General features: G+C 41.1%; 3 long non-coding RNA genes across 3 annotated transcripts in view; all 3 read right to left on the bottom strand.

Annotated features, from left to right (window-relative positions):
* Positions 1-22,606, bottom strand: part of LOC141573815 (uncharacterized) — a 588,593-nt gene that overhangs the window by 507,038 nt on the left and 58,949 nt on the right. The window lies entirely within an intron of this gene.
* On the bottom strand, positions 5,824-9,021 carry LOC141573727 (uncharacterized). Its single transcript, XR_012499742.1, has 3 exons — positions 8,882-9,021; positions 7,855-7,928; positions 5,824-6,705 (listed from the first exon to the last, which is right to left on the bottom strand). It is a non-coding gene; the product is annotated as an uncharacterized LOC141573727 (long non-coding RNA).
* LOC141573817 (uncharacterized) overlaps positions 16,695-22,606 on the bottom strand; it is a 45,569-nt gene continuing 39,657 nt past the window's right edge. The window contains exons 7-8 of the long non-coding RNA XR_012500158.1: positions 21,977-22,546; positions 16,695-17,257 (exon numbers count right to left, since the gene is read on the bottom strand). This is a non-coding gene — a long non-coding RNA (uncharacterized LOC141573817). The remainder of the gene's footprint in view (positions 17,258-21,976; positions 22,547-22,606) is intronic.

Genomic DNA, 22,606 nt, shown 5'->3' with positions numbered 1-22,606 from the left:
ACTGAATCAGCTTCTATGACTCTGTGTTTGATGCAAATGGAGTGATGCATGGCCTAATGTGTTTGCAAATCAAACAACAAGGAAACAAACAATCAATCAAACAAACACAAAAAGGGTACGGTTGTCTGACATATACCAGAAAAACCATGAATATTCAAAAAAAATACTCAAAGTGTTGTCAAGGATCATTCAGCTCACATCGACACACTATCGAAGCTTGGATGTACTCAACACGCTTGTATTCAGAAAACTCATGCGTGCATAAATATTCGTAAATATTGATTCATAAGAGTATATCGTGACCCAAATGAAATGCCGAGTTTGAAAAAAACGTATTCGTAGAACGTGATATATACTTACATGTTTTCCAACAGGGTGAATGAATGCCATATACTACCCTAGGTAGAGACGAAATGGCATAGGCCTATAAGAAACATAAGTAGCTCTGCAAAACTATCCAAAAACTAAAGAGAAAGACAGTAAAGGGCACATAGGGATTGGTTTCATTTCTTGGAATTTCAGCCCCCATGAAACAATTAGATATATATTCTGAGAGTGTGGGTGTTTCAGCAGAAATCAACAAACGGATATGTATTCTGGGTGAATAGATATTACACAAACATAATTTCCTTTAGTGTGTCTCTGAACTGTGTACTTTTAGAAAGTTTAATGGCGTGTGAAACCATAAACTAAAAATGGACAGATTTCCCTCCATTTGCACTGTATATACGGATATGCACCAAAGGAAAGAGGGAAGAAAAAAGGACCATGGGACACTAGTGGATAGAATAACATTAACCTTAGGAATCTGTCGTCTGATGCAGCCCCTCCCCCAACAATAGCAAGATGCAGCAAACATTATAGATGGCAGCTACCGGCTGGATTCCCGGTGGAATGTTGGTTGGTACCACTAGGCTTGTTGTGGCTGGTGGATCCAAGGAAACTGGGCAGAATTCTGTGGGTGGATCAGTGTGATGGAGGGGCTGCCGCCCTCTGGGTAACTTGTCTTAGATCTATTTTTCAGGAAGCTGTGTAAGTTCGAGATAATGCTGCTTCCCAAAGACATGAGATTTCGGGTCAGTTTCCAGAACCTGAAAGGGCAGACAGTGAAAGATGTGCATGACATCAGCTTACTGGTGAGGCTCCGAGGTACTTTCAAAATGGCCAATTACAATTGAAGTCGACCATATGGGAGACACAAAGATAAGCTGGCAGAAAATCTGGCTGAACAGATTGAGGGGAGATGCGAACATATTCATGAGGGTTGTTCTTCTACAAAGACAATACTGGCATGGAGACATCTGTAGAGAACACCAGGCTCAAAAGACCTTCATGAGACATATTGAACCCCGCTGATACTGGCAGAAATATATGGAGTGTCAAGATGTCCTTGAAGAAGTTACTCAATTCCCTGCTCAAAAAACGGGTCCAAGATTCCTGAGTCTACAAGAGAAGAGATGGGAGAAATGATAAAAGCGCTCGTGTTCTTGGAAGATGTCGTTAGAATCCACATTTCCCAAGGGGCATTTACAAAGAATTCAGAACAAAATGCACAAATCCCAGGTAATACTTGGCCCATTATCGCCCTAGCTATCAAGCCAGAGCTCTAACCTCCATTCAATTCAGGCACCCATTTTAAAGATCAGCATCTGAAGTGAAATAAAGCCAGTAGTAGAATAGCAAGCCCCTCCTACATTCAGGGTTCCAACAGATTCACAATTTGAGAACAAAATTGAATTCCGTAAAGATCAAATACTGTCGACTAAAGTAGATATGAATTGACTACTTAGCTCACAGAGAAATGATGACCTTCCCCTAGATTCAGCAAATGCTGGGGTTATGTCTTCTTTGGCATGAAGGGATTGTGGTAACTGAGGGGAACATTTGACTGAACTTGAATAGGTATTAGCCTTAGTTTCACAAGACTGTAAAGTGAAATATTGTAAGTCAGATATTGAACTGAACTGTGAAAGTCGCCAAAGACAATAAAGACAAAGTTTATGTGGACTGTCTTACCCTTCACTCAAGCCCCGGATGCACTATATCATGGGGGTGCAGACTTGGATTTGTTAAATTGCTTTACCCTTCATGATCGGAAGATTAAGCGTTCTCATCACTAATAGAACATAACATGGTTCTCAAAAGCCTAGCATAGGTTCAGAAGTATTCTCATAGCTATTGTGCCTCTAGGTGCTTTAGGAATCAAGCCTAAATGTATATATTTTTTCTGGATATTCTTTTAAATATGTAGAGAGGAATGTTACACCTTAAAATGCCAACATTGGCCAGTATGTGTCATTGGAATTAAAGGGCAAACCTTGCAAAAGGGAAACCCAGTTTGGTGGTTATTTCACGGTTCCAATAGGTATTTCCTGGTTCCTGTTGTTGTTGGAGTCTTCAAGAGTAAATAGTTGACATCTCCCATTGAAAATTTGGACTGCTGTTTTATATGCTATCTGTCAATTTTTTCCTTAGAACTGACAAAATATTACAAAAATAGGCAATTCTGGCTTCTAGGTAGATTTAGTATGTTTCAAAACTAACTTCATTTTTAAATAAATCCCAAAATATGTAAATCAATTCTATTAACATATTTAAAAACTTCAACTGAGTTATCAACACAATGTCAAATCTGGAGTCTTCGGGAAACACTCCCACCATGGCTGTATAAAATATAGGGCAAAATTAACATCATATTTCTGTGAATTATATATGGAATGTGATGATTTATAATGACCAGTTGGCAGAGAACCAGTGCAATCTGCGCTCTATTGCTCCCACGTACACAGTAATGTAAACATTCACTCACCCAGCCCTTGGTAGGGGACTCTTGCCGAAGAGTGGTCTGTTATTTCCAAAGACAACATGAGGCCTCAGAAACCTTGAAGGAGGAGAAGGTAATGTACAGAATGGAAACCACTACAGGATATGACCTCTGGTAATGGAGCAGCAAAAATGAAACTCTGCTTTAATTGGATGCACACTCTCAAGCTGACTGCACACATGGGATTGAGGGTGATGCGCTGAGTGTTAGAAGAGTGCACAGCAGATGCTTGGCTGACAGGACTCAAAAAAATCAGCACAAAATATCCCCACAATTGATTCTGAGATCAAGAACCGACCTGCCAAATTTGCGCAAGCAGAGGCAGCAGAAAATGAGGGATAGGGCTACGGATGATGACACAGGCTTAGTCTCAGGGATCTGGATTGCATTGTGGGTTGTGGTGGGTCTTATCAAGAGAGCAAACCGACTTGTGACCCCAATGAGAAAGCAACCACACTAGCGTGCTAGTTTGAGTATATCGATACGTCCCATGGCCACATCTAATACATCAGCAAGACCAAGGGCCAATTTGGCATTTTGCCAATAGAGCATGTGTGCGGCTCAGAGATATTGTGCATCGGGTCTGAGCGATCCAGTGGGCCTTGGGATTGAAATCAGTATTAAAAGCTTTGGGATCAGCTACATTCATAACCTGGAGTTGGATTACATATAGGTTTGAGGCACAGGATGTGGAAGAGCACTGTGGTTGCCTTCGTGCACCCATGACACAAGGATGAGTGAACAAGGAATAGTGGTCAAAGTCCACAGAGTGAGAAGTTGAAGAATTACCGTCAGCATTATCTCCCAAATGCAGATGCTACATTTTGGATGGCACTGATATGGTACTGCACCGAGGACACATACGTCGGTCGGCGGGACCATTCCAGCAGGCCCTGTTGTATGACATCCATAGATATGTTTCCACTGGTGTTTCTGTAGACAGAGAATCTCTGGGAAAAACTGGTAATATTTGGACATTACCATTGCAATAGGAAGCACAAACTCACTCTGAGTTTCCAATTTTGAAAATGCTCCAAACTGACATAAAGCAGAATGCAGAGCTGAAAATATTTAGAAGCTTCATTTCCACAAGTGGAAGTGTCCTGTGCATTTTCAGGATTCTGAGATAAGCATAATAAAAATGAGGTTATACTAATCGAAATATTATGGTGTGTTCATCACAACAAAGGCAACACCAGCAATTAGATTTATACCAGACAATACATACAAGAGCAGGACTTAGAATCTATGTAGGAGAAATTCTCCTCACAGAACTATCATGGAATTGCATACACCAAATAGACTATAATATTCACTTAACAAAGCCCTATAATTCTACATTAGATACCTGATAGTACTTGACCAGTAGAGATAAGAATAGGAAATGAAACAGGAAGTACCATTTTCAGTTCAAAAGAGTTTGAAGGCCCAAAAAATAAGCTTTCATATGGCTAGACTGCATAACGCTAACAGTGCAAGCATTGAAATTGGAGGTGAGAAAAACACTGAAGAATAACAGTGTCTCAGATTCACAAAAGCAGAATACCAGAAAAGTGTAAGAGAAAATCTAAAGACGAGCCCAATAATATAAGAAAACTCAAATGATGAGATAATAACAGGGCTAAAAACAGTCCTAAGCAGACTAGATAATGCAGAGGGACTCGTGAATGACTGTGAAGGCAGGGGAACAGAAAACCCACGATCAGAAAAAGACATAGAAAAGCAAGTATAAACCAATGCAAACATTGCTGTTGAATCACGGGGTAAGACAAAGCATTAAAGACTATGATACATGAGTCCCAGATGGGAATGCAAGAGATTAAAAAAAAAAATATCTGAAAGTTTATCTGTAGAAAAATCAGACAGAAACATTCTGAAAGCCAGGAAAGAATCATGTATAAGATTTCAGAATGTACACAGCGTCCACAGGATGTGGAATTCCAACAGACCTACAAGCACCTGTATAATTCAAATCTACATAGTTCACGATCATCCCATTGATTTAAAATGCACCTAGACGAAAGCAACTTAGTCAGAACAGAACCTCCAGAGGGGTTCAGCTGATATCTCGACAGAAATATTGCAGGGCATGGAGGAGTGCCAGGACATAGACAATAAACTGAATGAGATAAAGCTGCAATCTAGGTTAGCCTATGCCACATGACTGCCATTAATAATAACGGCAGAGCTAGGGGATGTCACAGACAGGATAAACTTAAAAGAAATCAGCAGTTCAAAACTAACCCTAAAAGAAAAATTGAGAATTCTACCCTGAATAGAAAGAAGCAAGATGTAATGTGTATAAGAGAACCATTACTGGAAATGCAGGAAGAGCTTGAGATTCAAAGAATAAAAACGAAGAAGGCAAGGAGGACAGCAAAAACCTAGAGATGGGAGAGGGAAGCAGGAAATCATAGGCGATTTTAAGCACTATATTAACTGAATCAGATTCTATGAGTTTCTGAAGCAAAGGGATAGATACATGGCTTAATGTGTTTGCAAAACAAATAACAATCAGACAAACATTCAATAAAACAAACACAATAAGGGTACAGTTGTCAGACATATACCAAATAAACCATGAATATTCAAAAGAAAATTCTCAAAGTTATGTCAAGGATCATTCATCACACATCGACCCAGTATCGATGCTTGCATGTACTCAACACCCTTGTATTCAGAAAAAGGACGTGTGCATAAATATTCATAAATATTGATTCATAAGATTATATCGTGACCCAAATCAAATGCCGAGTTTGAATAAAATGAATTCATGGATCGTGATATAGACTTAAATGTAATCCTACAGGATGAATGAATGCCAGATACTACCCTAGGTAGAGATGAAATGGCATATGCCTATAACAAAGACAAGTAGCTTTGCAAAACTGTACAAAGTGCAAAATATAAAGACAGTAAAGTGCACAAAGGGATTGGTTCCATTTCTTGGAATTTCACCCCCATGAAACAATTAGATATATATTCTGAAAGTGTGGGTGTTTCAGCAGAAAGCAACAAACTTATATGTCTTCTGGGTGAATGGATATTACACAAACAACATTTCCTATAGTATGTCTCTGTGAACTGTTTACTTTTAGAAACTTTAAAGTCGTGTGAAACCATAAACAAAAAATGGACACATTTCCGTCCGTTTGCAGTGTGTATACGGATCTGAACCAAAGGAAAGAGGGAAGAAAAAAGACCATGGGATGCTAGTGGATACAATCATATTAACCTTAGGAATCTGTCGTCTGATGCAGCCCCTCCCACAAAAACAACAAAATTCAGCAACCACTGGAGATGTCAGTTACCCGTTGGATGCCAGGTGGAATGTTGTTGGGTACCACGAGGCTTGTTGTGGCTGGTGGATCCAAGGAAACTGGGCAGAATTCTGTGGGTGGATCAGTGTGATGGAGGGGCTGCCGCCCTCTGTGGAGCTTGTCTTAGGTCTTTTTTTCGGGAAGCTGTGTATGTTCGAGATACTGCTGCTGCCCAAAGACATGAGATTTCGGGTCAGTTTCCAGAACCTGAAAGGGCAGACAGAGGAAGATCTGCCTGTCATCAGCTTACTGGTGAGGCTCTGAGGTACTTTCAAAATGGCCAATTCCTCTTGAAGTCGACTTTATGGGAGACACAAAGAGAAGTTGGCAGAAAAGCTGGCTGCACTGATTGAGGAGAGATACGAATACATTCATGAGAGTTGTTCTACTACAATGGAGAATACTGTCATGGAGACATCTGTAGAGAATACTAGGCTCAAAAGACCTTCATGAGACATATTGAACCTCGCTGATACTGGCAGAAATATATGGAGTGTCAACCTGTCCTTGAAGAAGTTACTCAATTCCCTGCTCCAAGAACGGCTCCACGATTCCTGACGTCTACAAGAGAAGAGATGGCAGAGATGATAAAAGCGCTCGTGTTCTTGGAAGAGGTCGTGAGAATCCACACGTCCCAATGGGCATTTACAAACAATTCAGACCAAAATGCACCAAGACCAGTTAAGATTTTCCCATTATCGCACTAGCTATCAAGCCCCTGCTCTACCCTCCCCTCGACTCAGGCATCCATTTTAAAGATCAGCACCTGAGGTGAAATGAAGCCAGTAGGAGAATAACAAGCCCCTCCTGGAATCAGGGTTCCAACCGATTCACACTCTGAGAACAACAGTGAATTCCTTAAAGATCAAACACTCTTGACTAAAATAGATATGAATTGAATACTTAGCTCACACAAAGAAATGATGACCTTCCCTTAGATTCAGCAAATGCTGGGGTTATGTCTTCTTTGGGGTGAAGGGAGTGTGGTAAGTGAGGGGAATATTTGACTGAACTTGAATAGGTATTAAGCCTCAGTTTCACAAGACAGTATAGTCAAATATTATAAGTCAGATAGTGAACTGAACTGTAAAAGTAGCCAAAGACTTTAAAGACACATGTTATGTGGACCGTCTTTCCCTTCATTCATGCCCCGGGTGCACTATATCATGGGGGTGCAGACTTGGTTTTGTTAAATTGCTTTAGCCATGATGATCATAATATTAAGCATTCTCATCACTGATAGAGAAACAGGTGAATCTCAAAAGCCTAGCATAGCTGTCAAAGGATTCTCATAGCTTATATGTTTCTAGGTGCTTTAGTAATCAAGCCTAATGTGAAAAATTTGTTTGGATTTTCTTGTATTTTAGTAGAGAGGAATGTTACACTTTGAAATGCCAACATTGGCCAGTATGTGTCATTGGAAGTAAAGGGCAACACTTACAAAAGGGAAACCAAGGTGGGGGGTTATTTCACGGTTCCAGTAGGGATTTCCTGGTTCCTGTTGTTGTTGGAGGCTTCAAGAATAAAGTGTTGACATGTCCCGTTCAAAATTTGGACTGCTATTTTACATTCAATCTGTCTATCTATTCCTTAGAGCTGATAATATGTTACAAAAATAGACAAGCCTGGCTTCAAGGTAGATTTAGTATGTTTCAAAAACTAACTTCATTTTCATATAAATCCCAAAACATGTAAATAAATTCTATTTACCTTTTTAAATACTGCAACTGTGTTATCAACACAATGTCAAAAATGGAGTCATCGGACAAACACTCCCACCATGGCTGAATAAAAAATAGAGCAAAGTAAACATCATATTTCTGTGAATTATATCTGGAAAGTGATGTTTTATCAATGCCCAGTTGGCAGAGAACAAGTGCAACCTGCGCTCACTTGCTCCCATGTACACAGTAAAGTAAACATCCACTCACCCACCCCTTGGAACAGGACACATGCCAAAGAATGGTCTGTTACTTCCAAAGACAGGATGAGGCCTCAGAAACCAGGAAGGAGGAGAAGGCAGTGTAGAGAATGGAAACCACTACAGGATCTGACCTCTGGTAATGGAGAAGCAAAGGTGAAACTCTGCTTTACTTGGACGCACACTCTCAAGCTGACTGCACACATGGGATTGAAGGTGATGCACTGAGTGTTAGAAGAGTGCACAGCAGATGCTTGGCTGACAGGACTCAAAGAAATCAGCACAAAATATCCCCACAATTGATTCTGAGACCAAGACCAGAGATGCCAATTTGAGCTAGCAGAGGCAGCAGAAAATGAGGGATAGGGCGTCGGATGATGGCACACACTTAGTCTCAGGGATCTGGATTGCGTTGTGGGTTGTGTTTGGTCCTATAAACAGAGCAAACAGACTTGTGACCCCAATGAGAAGGCAAACACAATAGCGCGTGAGTTTCAGTTTATCGATATGTCCAATGGCCACATTCACTGCATCAGCAGGACCAGGGATCAATTTGGAATTTTGCCAATAGAGCACGTGTGGGGCTCAATCAGAGATATTGTGCATCGGGTCTGAGCGATCCAGGGGGCCTTGGGATTCAAATCAGTATTAAAACTTTAGGATCTGCAACATTCATAACCTGGAGAGGGATTACTGTTTGGTCTGAGGCAGAGGATTCAGAACAGCTCTGTGGTTGCCTTCGTGCACCCATGACACAAGGATGAGTGAACAAGGAATAGTGGTCAAAGTCCACAGCATGAGAAGATGAATAATTACCTTCAGCATTATCTCCCAAATGCAGATGCTACATTTTGGATGGCACTGACATGGTACTGCACTGAGGACACATACGTCAGTCTGCGGGATCATTCCAGCAGGCCCTGTTGTATGACATCCATAGATATGTTTCCACTGGTGTTTCTGTAGACAGAGAAGGTCTGGGAAGAACTGGTAATATTGGGACTTTCCCATGGCAATAGAAAGCACAAGCTCACTGTCAGCTTCCTGTTTTGGAAACACTCCAAAATCACATACAGCAGAATGCAGAGCTGAAAATCTTTAGAAGCTTAATTTCCACTAGTGGAAGTGTCCTGTGCACTTTCAGGATTCTGAGATAAGTGTAATAAAGTGAGGTTATACTAGTCGAAATATTATGGTGTGTTCATCACATCAAAGGCAACACAAGCAATTAGAGATATACCAGACAGCACACACAAGAACAGGACTTAGAATCTATGTCTAGGAAGAATTCTCCTCACAGAAATATCATGGTATTGCATACACCAAAGAGTCTATAATATTCACTTAACAAAGCCCTATAATTCTACATTAGATACCTGAAATTACTTGACCAGTAGAGATAAAGAAGAATAGGAAATTAAACAGGAAGTACCATTTTCAGTTCCAAAGAGTTTGAAGGCCCAAAAAATAAGCTTTCAAACGACTAGGCTGCATAACGCTACCAGAGCAAGCATTGAAATTGGAGGTGAGAAAATCACTGAAGAAAAATAGTGTCTCAGATTTACAAAAGGCAGAATACCAGAAAAGGGGAAGAGAAAATCTAAAGACGAGCCAAATAATATCAGAAAACTCAAATGATGAAATAATAACAGTGTTAAAGTCAGTCCTAAGCAGACTAGATAATGCAGAGGGACTCGTGAATGACTGTGAAGGCAGGGGAACAGAAATCCCACGATCAGAAAAAGACATAGAAAAGCAAGTGTAAACCAGTGGAAACATTTCTGTTGAATCACGGGGTAAGAAAAAGCATTAAAGACTACGATACATAAGAGTCCCAGATGGGAATGCAAGAGATTAAAAACAATAAATCTGAAAATTTATTTGTAGAAAAATCAGACTGACACTTTCTGAAAGCCAAGAAAGAATCATGTATAAGATTTCAGAATGTACACAGCGTCCACAGGGTGTGGAATCCCAACAGACCTACAAGCAGCTGTATAATTCAAATCTACAAAGTTCACGATCATCCCATTGATTTAAAATGCACCTAGACTAAAGCAACTTAGTCACAAAAGAACCTCCAGAGGGGTTTCAGCTGATATCTCGACAGAAATATTGCAGTGCATGGAGGAGTGCCAAGTCATAGACAATAAACTGATGAGATAAACTGCAATCTAGGTTAGCCTATGCCACATGTCCGCCATTAATAATAACGGCAGAGCCTGAGAATTTCACAGACAGGCAAAACTTAAAAGAAATCAGCAGTTTGAAACTAACCCTAAAAGAAAAATTGAGAATTCTACCCTGAATAGAAAGTAGCAAGATGTAATGTGTATAAGAGAACCATTACTGGAAATGCAGGAAGAGCTTGAGATTCAAAGAATAAAAAAGAAGAAGGTAAGAAGTACAGCAAAACCCTAGAGATGGGAGAGGGAAGCAGGAAATCATAGGTGATTTAAAGCACTATCTTAACTGAATCAGCATTTATGACTCTCTGTTTTAAGCAAACGGAGAGATGCATGGCTTAAAGTGTTTGCAAAACAAACAACAAGGAAACAAACAATCAATCAAACAAACAAAATAAGGGTACGGTTGGCAGACATATACCAAATAAACCATGAATTTTCAAAAGAAAATACTCAAAGTGATGTCAAGGATCATTCATCACGCATCGACCCAGTATTGATGCTTGCATATACTCAACACCCTTGTATTTAGAAAAATGATGTGTTCATAAATATTCATAAATATTGATTCATCAGACTATATCGTGACCCAAATCAAATGCCGAGTTTTAATAAGATGAATTCATGGACTGTGATATAGACTTACATGTTATCCTACAGGATGAATGAATGCCATATACTACCCTAGTTAGAGACGAAATGGCATAAGCCTTTAACAAAGACAAGTAGCTTTGCAAAACTGTACAAATTTCTAAAGAGAAAGACAGCAAATTGCATATAGGGATTGGTTTCATTTCTTGGAATTTCACTCCCATGAAAAAATTAGGTAAGTATTCTGAGATGGTGGGTGTTTCAGAAGAAAGCAACAAACGGATATGTATTCTGTGTGAATGGATATTACACAAACATCATTTCCTTTAGTATGTCACTGTGAACTGTATAATTTTAGAAAGTTAAAGTCGTATGTATCAATAACCTAAAAATGGACACATTTCCCTCTGTTTGCAGTGTGTATACGGATCTGAACCAAAGGAAAGAGGGAAGAAAAAAGGACCATGGGATGCTAGTGGATAGAATCACATTAACCTTAGGAATCTGTCGTCTGATGCAGCCCTTCCCCAACAATAACAAGATGCAGCAACCACTGGAGATGTCAGTTACCGGTTGGATTCCAGGTGGAATATTGGTGGGTACCACGAGGCTTGTTGTGGCTGGTGGATCCAAGGAAACTGGGCAGAATTCTGTGGGTGGATCAGTGTGTTGGAGGGGCTTCTGCCCTCTGTGGAGCTTGTCTTAGGTCTTTTTTTTGGGAAGCTGTGTATGTTCGAGATACTGCTGCTGCCCAAAGACATGAGATTTCGGGTCAGTTTCCAGAACCTGAAAGGGCAGACAGTGGAAGATCTGCCTGTCATCAGCTTACTGGTGAGGCTCCGAGGTCCTTTCAAAATGGCCAATTCCTCTTGAAGTCGACTTTATGGGAGACAAATATAGAAGCTGGCAGAAAAGCTGGCTGCACTGATTGAGGAGAGATGCGAATACATTCATGAGAGTTGTTCTACTACAATGGAGAATACTGGCATGGAGACGTCTGTAGAGAATACCAGGCTCAAAAGACCTTCATGAGACATATTGAACCTCTCTGATACTGGCAGAAATATATGGAGTGTCAACGTGTCCTTGAAGAAGTTACTCAATTCCCTGCTCCAAGAACGGGTCCAAGATTCCTGACGTCTACAAGAGAAGAGATGGCAGAGATGATAAAAGTGCTCGTGTTCTTGGAAGAGGTCGTGAGAATCCACACGTCCCAATGGGCATTTACAAACAATTCAGACCAAAATGCACCAAGACCAGTTAAGATTTTCCCATTATTGCACTAGCTATCAAGCCCCTGCTCTACCCTCCCCTCCACTCAGGCATCCATTTTAAAGATCAGCACCTGAGGTGAAATGAAGCCAGTAGGAAAATAGCAAGCCCCTCCTAGAATCAGGGTTCCAACTGATTCACACTCTGAGAACAACAGTGAATTCCTTAAAGATCAAACACTCTCGACTAAAATAAATATGAATTGAATACTTAGCTCACACAAAGAAATGATGACCTTCCCCTAGATTCAGCAAATGCTGGGGTTATGTCTTCTTTGGGGTGAAGGGAGTGTGGTAAGTGAGAGGACTATTTGACTGAACTTGAATATGTATTAAGCCTCAGTTTCACAAGACAGTATAGTCAAATATTATGTCAGCTATTGAACTGAACTGTTAAATTCACCAAAGAATTTAAAGACACAGGTTATGTGGACCGTCTTTACCTTCAGTCAAGCCCCGGGTGCAATATATCATGGGGGTGAAGAGTTGGTTTTGTTAATTTGCTTTACCATAATGATTGGAAGATAAACCGTTCTCATCACTGATAGAAAAACAGCTGGATCTCAAAACCCTAACATAGCTGCTAAAGGATTCTCATATCTTTTATGCTTCTAGGTGCTTAAGTAATCAAATCTAATATATATTTGTTTGGATTTTCTTGTATTTTAGTAGAGAGGAATGTTACACATTGAAATGCCAACATTGGCCAGTATGTGTCATTGGAAGTAAAGGGCAAATCTTTCAAAAGGGAAACCCAGGTTTGGGGTTATTTCACGTTTCCAGTAGGGATTTCCTGGTTCCTGTTGTTGTTGGAGGCTGCAAGAATAAATTGTTGACATGTCCCATTCAAATTTTGGACTGCTACTTTACATTCTATCTGTCTATCTTTTCCTTAGAGCTGACAAAATTTTACAAAAATACACAAGTCTGGCTTCCAGGTAGATTTAGTATGTTTCAAAAACTAATTTCATTTTCATATAAATACCAAACATGTAAATAAATTCAATTTATATTTTTAAATACTGCAACTGTGTTATCAACACAATGTCAAAAATGGGGTCATCGGACAAACACTCCCACCATGGCTGTATAAAATATACAGCAAATAAACATCATATTTCTGTGAATTATATCTGGAATGTGATGTTTTATCAATGCCCATTTGGCACAGAAAAATTGCAACATGCGCTCACTTGCTCCCTTGTACACAGTAATGTAAACATGCACTCACCCACAACTTGGCATAAGACACATGCCAAAGAGTGGTCTGTTACTTCCAAAGACATGATGAGGCCTCAGAAACCAGGAAGGAGGAGAAGGCAGTGTAGAGAATGGAAACCACTACAAGATCTGACCTCTGGTAATGGAGCAGCAAAGGTGAAACTCTGCTTTACTTGGACGCACCCTCTCAAGCTGACTGCACACATGGGATTGTAGGTGATGCACTGAGTGATAGAAGAGTGCAAAGCAGATGCTTGGCTGACATAACTCATAGAAATCAGCACAAAATATCCCCACAATTGATTCTGAGACCAAGATACGAGCTGCCAAATTTGAGCTAGCAGAGGCAGAAGAAAATGAGGGATAGGGCTACGGATGATGGCACACGCTTAGTCTCAGGGATCTGGATCACGTTGTGGGTTGTGGTGGGTCCAATCAAGAGAGAAAACCGAACTGCTAACCCAGTAAAAAAGCAACAACATTGGCGTGTGAGGTTGAGTTTTTCGATATGTGCCATGGCCACATCAACTGCATCTTGCAGGCCCATGATGAATTTGGCATTTTGCCAATAGAGCACGTGTGGGGCTCAACTAGAGAAGCCGTGCATCTGGTCTGAGGGGTCCAGTGACCCTTTGGTTTGAAATCAGAATTAAAAGCTTTAGGATCTGCTACAGTCATAACCTGGACAGGAATTACGGATTGGTTTGAGGAAGAGAATTTGGTACAGCTCTGTGGGTGCATTCGTGCACCCATGACCCAAGGATGAGGGATCAAGGAAGAGTGGTCAAAGTCCACAACGTGAGAAGTTGAAGCATTTCCTTCAGCATTATCTCCCAAATGCAGATGCTACCTTTTGGATGGCACTGACATGGTACTGCCCAGAGGACACAAAGATCGGTCTGCGGGATCATTCCAGCAGGCCATGATGTATGACATCCATACATATGTTTCCACTGGTGTTTCTTTAGACAGAGAAGCTCTGGGAAGAACTGGTAACATTGGGACATTCCCATGGCAATAGAAAGCACAAGCGCACTCTCAGTTTGCTGTTTTGGAAAGACTCCAATATGACGTACAGCAGAATGCCGAGCTGAAAAACTTTAAGCTTCATTTCCAGAAGAGGAAGTGTACACTGCACTTTCAGAATTGTGAGGTAAGTGCAATAAAACGAAGTTTTACTAATTGAAATAATATGGTGTGCTCATCACAACAAAGGCAACACCAGCAATTAGAGATATACCAGACAACACACACAGGAACAGGACATGGCATCAATGCCTAGGGAAAATTGTCCTCACAGAAATATCATGGAACTTTGTACACCCAATGGTCTAAAATTTTCACTTAACAAAGCCCTATAAATCTATATTAGATACCTGATATTACTTGACCAGTAGATATAAAGAAGTAGAGGAAAAGAAACAGGAAGTACCATTTTCAGTTCCAAAGATTCTGAAGGCCCAAAATTAAGCTTTCAAACATCTAGACTGCAAAACGCTACCAGAGCAAGTATTGAAAACTGAGGTGAGGAAAACATGAAGTACAACAGTGTCTCAGAATCACAAAAGGCAGTATACCAGGAAAGGGGAAGAGAAAATCTAAAAACGAGCCAAATAATATCAGAAAACCCAAGGATGAGACAATACCAGGGCTAAAGTCAGTCCAAAGCAGACTTGATAATGCAGACGGACTCGTGAAAGACTGTGAAGTCAGGGGAACAGAAATCCCTCGATCAGAAGAAGACATAGAAAAAGAAGTGCAAACCAATGCAAACATTGCTGTTGAAGCCTGGGGTAAGACAAAGCATGAAAGAGTATGATTCGTAAGAGTCCCAGATGGAAAAGAAAGATTAACAAAAAAAAAGCCTGAAAAGATAATTGTAGAAAAGCCAGACTGAAATTTGCTGAAAGACAAGAAAGAATCATCTATACGATTTCAGGAACTACACAGCGTCCAAAGGAGGTGGAATCCCAATAGACCTACTTGCAGCTGTATAATTCAAATCAACAAAGTTCATGATCACCCCAGTGATTTAAAATGCATCTAGAGGAAAGCAATTTATTCACAACAGAACCTCCAGAGGGCTTTCAGCTCATATCTCGGCAGAAATATTGCAGAACAGGGAGGAGTTCAGGGACATAGGCCATAACCTGAATGAGAAAAAGCTGTAATCATGGGTAGCCTATGCCACATGACTGCCATTTCTAATAACGGCAGAGCTAGGGAAATTCACAGACCAGCAAAGCTTAAAAGAATTCAGCAGTTCAAAACTTATCCTAAAAGAAATATTGAGAATTCTACCCTGAATAGAAAAGTAGCAAGATGAAATGGAAATAAGAAAAACCATTATTGGAAGCCCACGAAGAGCATTCGTTACAAACAAGAAACAAGAAGAAGGCAAGGAGGACATCAAAGCCATAAGATGGGAGAGGGTAGCAGGAAATCATAGGTGATTTTAAGCACTATCTTAAGTGATTCACATATATGACTCTCTGATTGAAGCAAACGGAGTGATGCATGGCCTAATGTGTTTGCAAAGCCAATCACAAGCAAACAAACAATCAAACAAAAAAACCGACACCAAAACGGTACGGTTGGCTGACATATACCAGAGAAACCATGAGTATTCAAAACAAAATACTCAAAGTGATGTCAAGGATCATTCAGCACGCATCGACCCAGTATCGCAGCTTAAATGTACTCAACACACTTGTATTCAGAACACAGACGCGTGCATTAATATTCATAATTATTGATTCAAAAGAGCATATCGTGACCTAACCCAAATGCCGATTTTGAATAAGGTTTGGTCATAGTCCGTGATATAGACTTACAATTCTTCCAACAGCAAGAATGAATGCCATATTCTACCCTAAGTAGAGAAGAAATGGCATAAGCCTATAACAAAGACAAGTAGCTCTGCAAAACTGTACTAAGAGCAAACGAGACAGACAGTAAATTGCACACTGGGATTGGATTCATTTATCGGAATTTCAGCCCCCATGAAACAAATGGATCCATTTCCTGAGAGCGTGGGTGTTTCAGCAGAAAGCAACTGACGGATATGTATTCTGGGTGAATGAATATTACACAAACATGAGTTCCCTTTAGTGGGGTCTCTGTGTACTGTGAGCTGTTAGAAAGTTTCAAGACGTGTGAAACCATAAACTAAAACTGGACACACTTCCCTCAGTTTGTACTGTATATACAGATCTGAACCAAAGGAAAGAGGGAAGATAAAAGGACAATGGCACGCTAGTGGATAGAATCACATTTAACTTAGGAACCTCCCGTTTGATGCAGCCCCTCCCCCAACACTGACAATATTCAGCAACCATTGAGCATGGCAGTTACCGGTTGGATTCTAGATGGAATCTTGGTGTGTACCGCGAGGCTTGTTGTGGCTGGTGGATCCAAGGTAACTGGGCAGAATTCTGTGGGTGGATCAGTGTGATGGAGGGGCTGCCGCCCTTTGTGGAGTTTGGCTTAGGTCTTTTGTTCGGGACGCTGTGTAAGATCGAGATAATGCTGCTGCCCAAAGACCTAAGTTCACGGGTAAGTTTCCAGAACCTGACAGGGCAGAGAGTGGAAGATCTGCCTGTCATCATCTTACTGGTGAGGCTCCGAGGTACTTTCAGACTTGCCCAGTCCTGTTGACGTCGACTTTATGGGAGACACGAAGAGAAGCTGGCAGAAAAGTTGGCTGCACGGATTGAGGAGAGATGCGAACATATTGATGAGAGTTGTTCCGCTACAATGGAGAATACCGGCATGGAGACATCTCTAGAGAATACCAGGCTCGAAAGACATTCATGAGACCTACTGAACCTCTGTGTTCCTGCAGAAACATATGGAGTGTCAACGTGAACGTGATTAAGTCACTCAATTCTCTTCTCCAAGAACGGCTCCACGATTCCTGACGTCTAAAAGAGAAGAGATGGCAGAGATGATAAAAGCGCTCATGTTCTTGGAAGAGGTCATGAGAATCCACAGGTCCCAAGGGGCATTTACAAACCATTCAGACCAAAATGCACCAAGCCCAGGTAAGCCTTTTCCCAGGTTTGGGCCTTGCTATCAAGCACTTGCTCTTCTCTCCCCTCCACTCAGGCATCCATTTTAAGGATCAGAACGTGAGCTGCAATGAAGCCAGTAGGAGAAGAGCAAGCCCTTCGTAGAATCAGAGTTCCTCCATCTTCACTCTCTGTGAACAACAGTGAACACTTTAAACCTCAAATACTCTCGCCTAAATTAGTTAGGTATTGGATAATTAGCTCACACAAAGAAATGATGACCTTCCCCTAGATGCAGCATATGCTGGGTTTATGTCTTGTCTGGGGTGAAGGGATTGTGGTAAGTGAGAGGAATCTTTGACTGAACTCGAATATGTTCTAGCCCTCAGTTTTTCAAGACAGTATAGGTAAATATTATGTCAGACAGTGACCTGAACTCTAAAAGTCGTGAAAGACTTTAAAGACACAGGTTTTGTGGACCGTCTTTCTCTTCAGTCAAGCACCGTGTGCACAATATTTTGGGGGTGCACACTTGGTTGTGTTAAATTGCTTTACCCAACATGATCGGATGATTAAGCGTTCTCATCACTGATACAAGAACACCTGCTTTTCAATAGCCTAGCATAGCTGCAGCAGGGTTCTCATAGCTAAAATGCCTGTATGTGCTTTTGGAATCAAGCCTAAATGTATACATTTTGTTTGGTTTTTCTTGTACTTTCCTAGAGAGTATTGTTACCCCTTGAAATGCCATCATTGGCCAGTATGTGTCATTGGGAGTATAGGGCACCACATGCACAATGGAAACCCAGGTTCTCGGTTATTTCATGGTTTCAATAGGTACTTCACGTTTCCTGTTGGTGTTGGAGGCTTCAACAGTAAAGAGTTGACATGTCCCCTTCAACATTTTGGACTGCGATTTTACTTTCTACCTGTCTACATTATTCTTAGAGCTGACATGATGTTACAAAAATTGACAAGTCTGACTTCTAGGTAAATTTAGTTCGTTTCAAACACTAACTTCATTTTCATATAAATCCCAAAACATGTAAATCAATTCTATTAAAGTTCCTAAAAACTGCAACTGTGTTATCAACACAATGTCAAAATTGGAGTCTTCGGACAATCCCTCCAACCATGGCTTTATGTAAAACAGAGCTAAACAAACATCACATTTCTGGGAATTATATCTGGAAAGTGTTGATTTATCAATGCCCAGTTGGCAGAGAACCAGTGCAACCTGCGCTCACTCCCTCCCATATACACAGCAATGTAAACTTCCACTCACCCAGCCCTTGGCAAAGGACACTATTCGAAGAGTGGTCTGTTACTTCCAAAGACAGGCTGAGGCCTCAGATAACCAGGAAGCAGGAGAAGGCAAAGTAGAGAATGGAAATCTGTGCAGGATCTGACCTCTGCTGATGGAGCAGCAAAGGTGAAACTCTGTTTTACTTGGACACACACTCTCAAGCGGACAGCACACATGGGACTGTAGGTAATGCGCTGAGTGTTAGAAGAGTGCACAGCAGATGCTTGGCTGACATAACTCATAGAAATCAGCACAAAATATCCTCACAATTGATTCTGAGACCAAGATCCGATCTGCCAAATTTGAGCTAGCAGAGGCAGCGGAAAATGAGGTATAGAGCTACAGATAATGGCACACGCTGAGTCTCAGGGATCTGGAGTGCATTGTGGTGTGTGGTGGGTTCTATCAAGAGAGCAAACAGACTTGTTACCCCAGGAAGAAAGCAACCACATTTGCGTGTGAGGTTGAGTTTTTCGATATGTGCCATGGCCACATCCATTGCATCTTGCAGGCCCAGGATCAATTTGGCATTTTGCCAATAGAGCACGTGTGGGGCTCAACTAGAGAAGCCGTGCATCTGGTCTGAGGGATTCAGTGGCCCTTGGGTGTGAAATCAGTATTAAAAGCTTTAGGATCTGCTACAGTCAGAACCTGGACAGGGATTACGGATTAGCTTGAGGAAGAGAATTCGGTACACCTCTGTGGTTGCATTCGTGCACCCATGACCCAAGGATGAGGGATCAAGGAAGAGTGGTCAAAATCCACAACGTGAGAAGTTGAAGCATTTCCTTCAGCATTATCTCCCAAATGCAGATGCTACATTTTGGATGGCACTGACATGGTACTGCCCAGAGGACACAAAGATCGGTCTGTGGGATCATTCCAGCAGGCCCTGATGTATGACATCCATACATATGTTTCCACTGGTGTTTCTGTAGACAGAGAAGCTCTGGGAAGAACTGGTAACATTGGGACATTCCCATGGCAATAGAAAGCACAAGCGCACTCTCAGTTTGCTGTTTTGGAAAGACTCCAATATGACGTACAGCAGAATGCCGAGCTGAAAAACTTTAAGCTTCATTTCCAGAAGAGGAAGTGTACACTGCACTTTCAGAATTGTGAGGTAAGTGCAATAAAACGAAGTTTTACTAATTGAAATAATATGGTGTGCTCATCACAACAAAGGCAACACCAGCAATTAGAGATATACCAGACAACACACACAGGAACAGGACATGGCATCAATGCCTAGGGAAAATTGTCCTCACAGAAATATCATGGAACTTTGTACACCCAATGGTCTAAAATTTTCACTTAACAAAGCCCTATAAATCTATATTAGATACCTGATATTACTTGACCAGTAGATATAAAGAAGTAGAGGAAAAGAAACAGGAAGTACCATTTTCAGTTCCAAAGATTCTGAAGGCCCAAAATTAAGCTTTCAAACATCTAGACTGCAAAACGCTACCAGAGCAAGTATTGAAAACTGAGGTGAGGAAAACATGAAGTACAACAGTGTCTCAGAATCACAAAAGGCAGTATACCAGGAAAGGGGAAGAGAAAATCTAAAAACGAGCCAAATAATATCAGAAAACCCAAGGATGAGACAATACCAGGGCTAAAGTCAGTCCAAAGCAGACTTGATAATGCAGACGGACTCGTGAAAGACTGTGAAGTCAGGGGAACAGAAATCCCTCGATCAGAAGAAGACATAGAAAAAGAAGTGCAAACCAATGCAAACATTGCTGTTGAAGCCTGGGGTAAGACAAAGCATGAAACAGTATGATTCGTAAGAGTCCCAGATGGAAAAGCAAGATTAACAAAAAAAGCCTGAAAAAATAATTGTAGAAAAGCCAGACTGAAACTTGCTGAAAGACAAGAAAGAATCATCTATACGATTTCAGGATCTACACAGTGTCCAAAGGAAGAGGAATCCCAATAGACCTATTTGCAGCTGTATAATTCAAATCAACAAAGTTCATGATCACCCCAGTGATTTAAAATGCATCTAGAGGAAAGCAATTTATTCACAACAGAACCTCCAGAGGGCTTTCAGCTCATATCTCGGCAGAAATATTGCAGAACAGGGAGGAGTGCAAGGACATAGGCCATATCCTGAATGAGAAAAAGCTGTAATCATGGGTAGCCTATGCCACATGACTGCCATTTCTAATAACGGCAGAGCTAGGGAAATTCACAGACCAGCAAAGCTTAAAAGAATTCAGCAGTTCAAAACTTATCCTAAAAGAAATATTGAGAATTCTACCCTGAATAGAAAAGTAGCAAGATGAAATGGAAATAAGAAAAACCATTATTGGAAGTGCACGAAGAGCATTCGTTACAAACAAGAAACAAGAAGAAGGCAAGGAGGACATCAAAGCCATAAGATGGGAGACGGTTGCAGGAAATCATAGGTGATTTTAAGCACTATCTTAAGTGATTCACATATATGACTCTCTGATTGAAGCAAACGGAGTGATGCATGGCCTAATGTGTTTGCAAAACCAACCACAAGCAAACAAACAAACAATCAAACAAAAAAACCGACACCAAAACGGTACGGTTGGCTGACATATACCAGAGAAACCATGTGTATTCAAAATAAAATACACAAAGTGATGTCAAGGATCATTCAGCACGCATCGACCCAGTATCGCAGCTTAAATGTACTCAACACACTTGTATTCAGAACACAGACACGTGCATTAATATTCATAAATATTGATTCAAAAGAGCATATCGTGACCTAAACCAAATGCCGAATTTGAATAAGATTTGGTCATAGTCCGTGATATAGACTTACAATTCTTCCAACAGCAAGAATGAATGCCATATTCTACCCTAAGTAGAGAAGAAACGGCATAAGCCTATAACAAAGACAAGAAGCTCTGCAAAACTGTACTAAGAGCAAACGAGACAGACAGTAAAGTGCACATTGGGATTGGTTTCATTTCTCGGAATTTCAGCCCCCATGAAAAAAATGGATCCATTTTCTGAGAGCGTGGGTGTTTCAGCAGAAAGCAACTGACGGATATGTATTCTGGGTGAATTGATATTACACAAACATAAGTTTCCTTTAGTGGGGTCTCTGTGTACTGTGAGCTGATAGAAAGATTCAAGACGTGTGAATCCTTAAACTAAAACTGGACACACTTCCCTCCGTTTGTACTGTATATACAGATCTGAACCAAAGGAAAGAGGGAACATAAAAGTTCAATGGCACGCTAGTGGATAGAATCACATTTAACTTAGGAACCTCTCGTTTGATGCAGCCCCTCCCCCAACATTGACAACATTCAGAAACCATTGGGGATGGCAGTTACCGGTTGGATTCTAGGTGGAATCTTGGTGTGTACCGCGAGGCTTGTTCTGGCTGGTGGATCCAAGGTAACTGGGCAGAATTCTGTGGGTGGATCAGTGTGATGGAGGGGCTGCCGCCCTTTGTGGAGTTTGGCTTAGGTCTTTTGTTCGGGACGCTGTGTAAGTTCGAGATAATGCTGCTGCCCAAAGACCTAAGTTCACGGGTAAGTTTCCAGAACCTGACAGGGCAGAGAGTGGAAGATCTGCATGACATCATCTTACTGGTGAGGCTCCGAGGTACTTTCAGACTTGCCCAGTCCTGTTGACGTCGACTTTATGGGAGACACGAAGAGAAGCTGGCGGAAAATTTTGCTGCACAGATTGAAGAGAGATGCGAAAATATTGATGAGAGTTCTTCCGCTACAATGGAGAATACCGGCATGGAGACAACTCTAGAGAATACCAGGCTCGAAAGACATTCATGAGACCTACTGAACCTCTGTGATACTGGCAGAAACATTCGGAGTGTCAACGTTCACTTGAGAAAGTCACTCAATTCTCTGCTCCAAGAACGGCTCCACAATTCCTGACGTCTAAAAGAGAAGAGATGGCAGAGATGATAAAAGCGCTCATGTTCTTGGAAGAGGTCATGA

This window comes from Camelus bactrianus, chromosome 17 (assembly GCF_048773025.1).
Source record: "Camelus bactrianus isolate YW-2024 breed Bactrian camel chromosome 17, ASM4877302v1, whole genome shotgun sequence".
In the NCBI taxonomy this organism is placed as follows: Eukaryota; Metazoa; Chordata; class Mammalia; order Artiodactyla; family Camelidae; genus Camelus; species Camelus bactrianus.
Note: the sequence above shows the minus strand (reverse complement) of the source record. Positions and strands in the feature narration are given on the sequence as shown.